Here is a 9288-nt window from a genome sequence, read left to right on the forward strand (position 1 = left end):
GGGGCAGTGGGGGTGGTGGGGGTGGTGGGTGTGGTGGGGGCGCTGGGATTGTTGGGGGCAGTGGGGGCGCTGGGGGCAGTGGCGGCGGTGGGAGCGGTGGGAGTGTTGGGGGCGGTGGGGGTGTTGGGGGCGGTGGGGATGGTGGGGGTGGTGGGGGCGCTGGGGGCAGTGGGGGCGGTGGGGGTGGTGGGGGCGGTGGGAGCGGTGGGGGTAGTGGGGGTATTGGGGGCATGTGGCACGCTTGAGCCATATCACAATCACCGCGCCCAGAATCTCTGCCAGCACCATGAGCTCCAGGTATGTTGCCAGAGTTGATGTACGAGACATCCACGCTGCATATGCTGCCTGTAATGAGCATGCCGTTTTGGAACTAGGTTCCTTACATTTGGTATCGAGTTATGGTTCGGCGGGTGCCCAAGATGCACGCTGTTGTCCAACACAGCCGACTGGTGAGCTGCGACCAGCCCTAAGCCACCACCGATGGACTGCATGTGCTTCCACACGGCACGCGTGGTCATACCGCGGACAACAAGCCGCCGCAAATACGCAGCTGCCTGGTGCCGACACGCGTTGGGGAGCCCACTTGCGATAGCATGGAAAGCGCACTCCCCATTCTCCGGTGTTTCCTCGGGTTTTGCCGCCGCTAAGCCGATATCTACAATGCCAAAGGGCAGCGACATTATACCTAGCCTTTCATTGCGACTGAATGAATGACGCTTTGGCCAAATTGGATGGGTACCACGCGCACTATGGTGTAGCGTCAGTTCAACCATTCAAGGTAAATACATATATGTTCTGCGTCCTAATCGCCGCAACATTCGTGCAGTTGGCGCAGTCAATTACATGGACAACCTCATGACTTCGAACGACCGCGCCCGTCGCGCTCTCTGCTCGCTATTTCCTAAATATTGATGTAATCGCTAACATGTATTGTACTCGGTAATCACTTCATGATTAACGCGCGGGGAGCGAGCGCCGCGCTCGCGCGCCTGCTACGCTCGCATTTCCTCTCTGGTGCGCTTGCCGTGTATTAGTTTCATTGTTAAGTGTCGTTTAAAAGTCCGCGCGTAGGTCTGCAGCGCTCATAGAGTTCGCTTGTGTCGCGAGTCCGAGCGCTCGCTGCGCTCGCGTTTTGCAAGGGTTAAGCGAGCCCTCTAATTCATTTTCGCGTGCCCTACCGTGTGGCGTTGCGGGCGGGTGCGTAACGCGTGCCTGTGAGTTGCGGTCTCCGCTGCCTACGTCCGGTCCTACCTACGGGTCGGCAGCGCTGGGTGCTAAGTGGTGTAGTCCTCCGCTCTGCTCTACGCTACGCTTCGAGGAGCTCCAGCACCATGAGCTCCAGGTATGTTGCCAGAGTTGATGTACGAGACATCCACGCTGCATATGCTGCCTGTAATGAGCATGCCGTTTTGGAACTAGGTTCCTTACATTTGGTATCGAGTTATGGTTCGGCGGGTGCCCAAGATGCACGCTGTTGTCCAACACAGCCGACTGGTGAGCTGCGACCAGCCCTAAGCCACCACCGATGGACTGCATGTGCTTCCACACGGCACGCGTGGTCATACCGCGGACAACAAGCCGCCGCAAATACGCAGCTGCCTGGTGCCGACACGCGTTGGGGAGCCCACTTGCGATAGCATGGAAAGCGCACTCCCCATTCTCCGGTGTTTCCTCGGGTTTTGCCGCCGCTAAGCCGATATCTACAATGCCAAAGGGCAGCGACATTATACCTAGCCTTTCATTGCGACTGAATGAATGACGCTTTGGCCAAATTGGATGGGTACCACGCGCACTATGGTGTAGCGTCAGTTCAACCATTCAAGGTAAATACATATATGTTCTGCGTCCTAATCGCCGCAACATTCGTGCAGTTGGCGCAGTCAATTACATGGACAACCTCATGACTTCGAACGACCGCGCCCGTCGCGCTCTCTGCTCGCTATTTCCTAAATATTGATGTAATCGCTAACATGTATTGTACTCGGTAATCACTTCATGATTAACGCGCGGGGAGCGAGCGCCGCGCTCGCGCGCCTGCTACGCTCGCATTTCCTCTCTGGTGCGCTTGCCGTGTATTAGTTTCATTGTTAAGTGTCGTTTAAAAGTCCGCGCGTAGGTCTGCAGCGCTCATAGAGTTCGCTTGTGTCGCGAGTCCGAGCGCTCGCTGCGCTCGCGTTTTGCAAGGGTTAAGCGAGCCCTCTAATTCATTTTCGCGTGCCCTACCGTGTGGCGTTGCGGGCGGGTGCGTAACGCGTGCCTGTGAGTTGCGGTCTCCGCTGCCTACGTCCGGTCCTACCTACGGGTCGGCAGCGCTGGGTGCTACAAGTCCAGCTGGCTTGAGGGGGCCGTAGCTCATCAGCTTTCAAACACAAAATCGTGTGATGTGTGCGGGTGGGTGAGGGTGAGTCTGGGCGTGGGGTTGTGGGTATGTCGCGTGGTAGACCGGCGAGGGCAGGGCACGAGCAGAGCGAGGGCGAGGGAGGAGCGTCGGAAGGGTGCAGGCACGGCGAGAGCGAGGGGTGAGGGCAGGGCAAGGGCAGGGCGAAGGCGAGGGCAGGGTTAGGGGAGGTGTAGGGCTGGGCAAGGGCTGGGCGAAGGCGGGGCGAGATTGAGGGCGGGGCGTAGGCGGGGCAAGGGTGGGGCGAGGGCAGGGCGAGGGTGACGGCCGGGCGAAGGCAGGGCGAAAGGTAGGGCAGGGCAGTGGCGGGGTGAGGGTGAGGGCAGGGCGAGTGCGGGGCGAGGGCAGGGCATGGGGAGAGCGAGGGGCGAGGGAGGGGCGAGGGAAGGGTGAGGGCAGGGCGAAAGCTGGGCGAGGGCAGGGCACGGGGCGGGCGAGGGCGAGGCACGAGGGAAGGATGAGTGCAGGGCGTGTGGCGAGGGCGGGGCAAGGGCAGGGCGAAGGCGAGGGCAGGGTTAGGGGAGGGTGAAAGCTGGCAAGGGCTGGGCGAGGGCGGGGCGAAGGCAGGGGCAAAGGCAGGGGCAGGGGCAAAGGAGGGGCGAGGGCGGGCGAGGGCGGGCGAGGGCGGGGCGAGGGTAAGAGCTTCACGCGGGAAGGGCGAGAGCAGAGCAAGCACTGGGCACGGGCAGGGCCAGCGTGGGGCGAGGGTAAGAGATACGCGCAGGCAGCGCGAGGACAAAGCACGAGCAGCACCAGGAGAGCAAGGGCGAGGGAGGAGCAAGGGAAGGGTGATGGCAGGGCGAGAGCTGGGCGAGGACAGGGCAAGGGCAGGGCGAGGGCGGGGCAAGGTCAGTGCACGGGGAGGGCGAGAGCGGGGCAAGCGCTGGGCACAGGCAGAGTGAGTAGAGTGAGGTCGGGGCGAGGGTAAGAGCTTCGCGCAGGCAGGGCGAGGGCGGGGCACTGGGAAAGCGAGGGCGAGGGAGGAGGGAGGGAACGGCAAGGGCAGGGCGAGGGTTGGCCGAGGGCAGGGCAGGGGCTGGGTGAGGCCGAGGGTGATGGTGAGGGATGGGTGAGTTCGGGGCAGGGGTCGTATCTTGTTTTGGGGGTAATGTCTAGCTCCAGACAAAAACGGCCGGGTGGCCGCCGTCTTTTGTCTGGGCACATGGCGGTTTGGGGGCTTCTCCATAGGAATTCGGACAAAACCCGCCCCAAACCCGGGCCAACAAAGTCTCGCCCCAGACATTAGCCCCCGGGAGGAATGTCTAGGAAACGGGCAACATGGCCAATTAATGTCTGGAGACATTAAGATAGGAGCCCTGCCTTCGGGGGAGGTGTGTGTGTGTGTGTGTGTGTGTGTGTGTGTTGTGTGTGTGTGTGTGTGTGTGTGTGTGTGTGTGTGTGTGTGTGTGTGTGCAGGTCTAGGTATGGACGAGGCCGAAGGTGAGGACTGGGCCTATTGAGGGCCGAACGAGGGTGGGGTGAGGGCGGGATGAGGTTGGGGGAGCAGGGCGAGGATGGGGCAAGGATGGGGAAAGGTCGGGACACAGGGAGGGCGAGAGCGGGGGATGGCCGGATGGGCTCCGGGCGAGGGCTGGGTGAGGGCCAGCGCTGGGCGAGGGCGGGGCATGGGGAGGGCGAGGGCGAGGGAGGAGCTATGGGAAGGGTAAGAGCAGGGCGTGTGGCGGGGCGAGAGTAACGGCGGGGCGGGGGCGGGGCGAGGACCGGGCGAGGGCGGGGCGAGGGCGGCGCGCGGGAAGGGCGAGAGCGGGGCAAGCGCTGGGCGCAGGCAGGGTGAGCGCGGGCCGAGGGCAGGGCATGAGGGAAGCGAGGGCGAGGGAAGAGCGAGGGAAAGGTGAGGGCAGGGCGAGGGCGAGAGCTGGGCGAGGGCGGGGCAAGGGCAGGGCGAGGGCGGGGCAAGGGCGGCGCACGGGGAGGGCGAGAGCGGGGCAAGCGCTGGGCACGGGCAGAGTGAGGGCGGGGCGACTGTGAGAGCTATGCGCAGGCTTGGCCAGGGCAGGGCATGGGGAGAGCAAGGGCGAGGGAGGAGCGAGGGAAGGGCGAGGGCAGGGCGTGTGGTGAGGGCGGGGCAAGGGCAGGGCCGAGGGCAGGGTGAGGGGCTGGCCGAGGGGGAGGGGGAGGGAGGGGTGAGGGCGGGGCGAGAGCTTGGCGAGGGCGGGGCAAGGGCCGGGCAAAGGCAAGGGCAGGGTGAGGGGAGGGTGAGAGCTGGCAAGGGCTGGGCAAAGGCGGGGCGAGAGTAACGGCGGGGCGTAGGCGGGGCGAGGACTGGGCGAGGGCGGGGCGAGGGCGGCGCCCGGGAAGGGCGAGAGCGGGGCAAGCGCTGGGCACGGGCAGAGTGAGGTCGGGGCGAGGGTAAGAGACACGCGCAGGCAGCGCGAGGGCAGGGCGTCTGCCCGTCGTGATAGCAGTTTTGAGTGTACATGTATGCAAAAGCGAATTTTTTTTGTGACCCTTCCAGCCCGTGGGCGTGTGAGCTTGCCCCCCGCGCACTGGCCGGCGCTGATACCCTTCCCCCGCCACCCCTGGCCCTAGTCTGGGCGTGTGATGGGACAGGGTTCAGGCAGGTTGGCGAGGTCCCTTAGGGTGCAGCTGACGCCCGTACCCCAAGCAGACAGCAAACAGTTTGCAGCGGCAGAGCAGGAGTGCATGGCTGGTCGAACGCCGGAGTTACTGTACCGACAAGTTGCTGGCTGGCTGGAAGTTTGCTGATGCGCATTCCCTAGTCTGGGCGTGTGCGGTAGCGCTTGGGCGTGTGAGCGGACATGCATGTGTAACATGTGAATGTGACACACGATGCACATGAACATAAATGCAAATCAGTACAGGCGCAAATGTCTAGGCACCATCGGTATCGGCGATCATAAGTAAACGTTCGGCGTGTCCAACATCGTTACGGACCCATGCCATGGCGTAGCCAGACTGGCCACGCCACAACTACCAGTGCGCAAAGGCAGTTGCCATTCTTGCGTTCTCGCAGCTTGTGGCTACGCTAGCGCAATACACCGCCGCAAAGCTGGGAGATGTTACTTAAATGGGCTCCAGGACGCGTAGCTATGCAAATGTGGGCCAGTCTTGGTATGTCGGTATGTCGTATGTCGCAATCCACATGTCGACATGTCGCAACCTGACCATGTCAAATAACGTGCACACAGCCATATGATGCCCTCATCCACGGTGCTTCAACATGGAACTTAATCATGGTTCATAAAATAACCACCACCTACCCCTGTACATCTATCTTACCTTTGCTACTTCACCGCCTTCTTAGATTGCGCAGCCCGTTTCTGGCGCTTGCGCTTCGCATCTTTCTTCAAGCGTTCTGCACGCTTCTCAGGTGCCTCGTTCGCGCGTGCCCACCGTTTCCGTTCAGCTTCTGGTGTTGAGGGCCCGTTGCGTGTGCACGATCTAGCAAAGATAGCGCCAGGGCCGGGGGTCGGCGCTGCAGCCGCGGCAGCAGGCACGCTTGTGCTGCTGGCTCTTGCCGCTGCAAAGCTGCACGAGGTGAGGGGAGGGGAGTGCACAGCGCGCAGTCACGTCAACGCGGGCTGCGTGGCCGCACGTACACGACACGGGGCAGGAGGGAGGCAGGGGTGCAAAGCAGAGTCACGCTGTGCTGACGGAGCGAGCAGGGCAGCAAAGCAGGCGCAAGCATGCCTGACACACCTGCTTGGCGTTGCCGCGGTGGGCAGGCCCGGCGGGCCAGCGCCAGGGCCGGGGGTCGGCGCTGCAGCCGCGGCAGCAGGCACGCTTGCGCTGCTGGCTCCTGCCGCCGCAAAGCTGCACGAGGCGAGGGGAGGGGAGTGCACAGCGCGCAGTCACGTCAACGCGGGCTGCGTGGCCGCACGTACACGACACGGGGCAGGAGGGAGGCAGGGGTGCAAAGCAGAGTCACGCTGTGCTGACGGAGCGAGCAGGGCAGCAAAGCAGGCGCAAGCATGCCCGACACACCTGCTTGGCGTTGCCGCGGTGGGTAGGCCCGGCGGGCCAGCGCCAGGGCCGGGGGTCGGCGCTGCAGCCGCGGCAGCAGGCACGCTTGCGCTGCTGGCTCCTGCCGCCGCAAAGCTGCACGAGGCGAGGGGAGGGAGTGCACAGCGCGCAGTCACGTCAACGCGGGCTGCGTGGCCGCACGTACACGACACGGGGCAGGAGGGAGGCAGGGGTGCAAAGCAGAGTCACGCTGTGCTGACGGAGCGAGCAGGGCAGCAAAGCAGGCGCAAGCATGCCTGACACACCTGCTTGGCGTTGCCGCGGTGGGCAGGCCCGGCGGGCCAGCGCCAGGGCCGGGGGTCGGCGCTGCAGCCGCGGCAGCAGGCACGCTTGCGCTGCTGGCTCCTGCCGCCGCAAAGCTGCACGAGGCGAGGGGAGGGGAGTGCACAGCGCGCAGTCACGTCAACGCGGGCTGCGTGGCCGCACGTACACGACACGGGGCAGGAGGGAGGCAGGGCTGCAAAGCAGAGTCACGCTGTGCTGACGGAGCGAGCAGGGCAGCAAAGCAGGCGCAAGCATGCCCGACACACCTGCTTGGCGTTGCCGCGGTGGGTAGGCCCGGCGGGCCAGCGCCAGGGCCGGGGGTCGGCGCTGCAGCCGCGGCAGCAGGCACGCTTGCGCTGCTGGCTCCTGCCGCCGCAAAGCTGCACGAGGCGAGGGGAGGGAGTGCACAGCGCGCAGTCACGTCAACGCGGGCTGCGTGGCCGCACGTACACGACACGGGGCAGGAGGGAGGCAGGGGTGCAAAGCAGAGTCACGCTGTGCTGACGGAGCGAGCAGGGCAGCAAAGCAGGCGCAAGCATGCCTGACACACCTGCTTGGCGTTGCCGCGGTGGGCAGGCCCGGCGGGCCAGCGCCAGGGCCCGGGGTCGGCGCTGCAGCCGCGGCAGCAGGCACGCTTGCGCTGCTGGCTCCTGCCGCCGCAAAGCTGCACGAGGCGAGGGGAGGGAGTGCACAGCGCGCAGTCACGTCAACGCGGGCTGCGTGGCCGCACGTACACGACACGGGGCAGGAGGGAGGCAGGGGTGCAAAGCAGAGTCACGCTGTGCTGACGGAGCGAGCAGGGCAGCAAAGCAGGCGCAAGCATGCCTGACACACCTGCTTGGCGTTGCCGCGGTGGGCAGGCCCGGCGGGCCTGCGCCAGGGCCCGGGGTCGGCGCTGCAGCCGCGGCAGCAGGCACGCTTGCGCTGCTGGCTCCTGCCGCCGCAAAGCTGCACGAGGCGAGGGGAGGGAGTGCACAGCGCGCAGTCACGTCAACGCGGGCTGCGTGGCCGCACGTACACGACACGGGGCAGGAGGGAGGCAGGGGTGCAAAGCAGAGTCACGCTGTGCTGACGGAGCGAGCAGGGCAGCAAAGCAGGCGCAAGCATGCCTGACACACCTGCTTGGCGTTGCCGCGGTGGGCAGGCCCGGCGGGCCAGCGCCAGGGCCGGGGGTCGGCGCTGCAGCCACGGCAGCAGGCACGCTTGCGCTGCTGGCTCCTGCCGCCGCAAAGCTGCACGAGGCGAGGGGAGGGGAGTAAACCATTCAACCCTAAACCCTTCGGGGGAAGGGGCAAGCCAACAACTGACCTTGGTCCTGTTGCGCTTCCTTCACCAGAGCTGCTGATTGATGTCACAATCACCAGGCGGTGCGGAGTGTGGACGCTGACCTTGCACTCCACAGGCTTGAACGTGCGGATTGCGTTGCGCAGCTCCTGAACACTTGCCGTGGACACGTGGGGCATGCCCCCTAAGGACACACTATCGTCCAGGATGGCCGCCACACAGCTGCCTCCACCAGGGAAGTTTAGCCTGACTGGGAATGCTGGCGTATGCCCGTGCTGGTCAGATTGTGCGTGCCCACCAAAGCATTCGTATCCACCAGGTTTGTACACGTTTGGACCACGGCGGGGCGTCCTTGACAGTTTCCAGTGTGCACCTTCAGTTTTCAAAAGGTACACCCGGATGAGCTCGGTGCACCGACTTGCGGCACCGACTTGCGGCATGTGTAACACGCTTACGGTTGGTTGGTAAAATTTAGGGGGGGGCCTTGCGTGCCCAATTTGATCTCCATTGTCTCGCTGGTGACAATCGGGCCCTTGTAGCCTTCCTTGCGATACTGCTTCAGGTTCTCCGCATGCTTCGTGTTAGATTCCGCCTTCTCCTCGAAAGTCATGCCAGCGCGCTTCTGCCGCTTCCTGGCTGCATCCTTCTTCTGACGCTCATTGCGCTGCTCGACTGATTCATTTGCACGCTCTTTCCGTTTTCGGTCAGCACTTTCCGATAAAACGTAGGAGTCTGCGCGTATTCGAAGTGCCATGTTGCTGGCAAAAGGCTACGTTCCAATGGTTATCGCGGGATAGACGCCCGAATCTACTTCAGTCCATTTGCGTATAGAATAAGTGTGTATGTGCATGTCACGTTGCGTTCAAGAGAAGGACCCCATGCGGGCACAGCGAGCTATTGCCTGGCAGCCGACAAAATGCTTCGGCGCGCACTCGAACGCTGCAGGTTTCCTCATCTCAGTTTATTTAAAGCAATACATAGTGCAGTACTAGTCATGCTACGGAAGCTATGGGCATCCTTTTGCTCAGCAACGCTCTGACTGTCGGGCGCCCTGCGCGTTCGCGTTTTGCGCGTCCACTGCCTGGCTTGCAATTACCATGTAAACATGCCATATTGTGGCTGCAATTTATTGTGCAACGTGAAGCCTCGCGCGCGCGCTATGGCTGTTCTGAGAACAAACTTCCGATCGCGGGGTCGGGATGGGGGCGAAAAAACAACTTGTTAAACAAATCATCAAGTTGTTATTGCGTGCGCACCCAATCCCCCCGACACCCCCGATGGACAGCGAACAACTTTGAGCAAACATAGGGCTTTTCGGAAGGGAGAACGGTGTGACA

Source organism: Chlamydomonas reinhardtii, chromosome 2 (assembly GCF_000002595.2).
Source record: "Chlamydomonas reinhardtii strain CC-503 cw92 mt+ chromosome 2, whole genome shotgun sequence".
Classification (NCBI taxonomy): domain Eukaryota; kingdom Viridiplantae; phylum Chlorophyta; class Chlorophyceae; order Chlamydomonadales; family Chlamydomonadaceae; genus Chlamydomonas; species Chlamydomonas reinhardtii.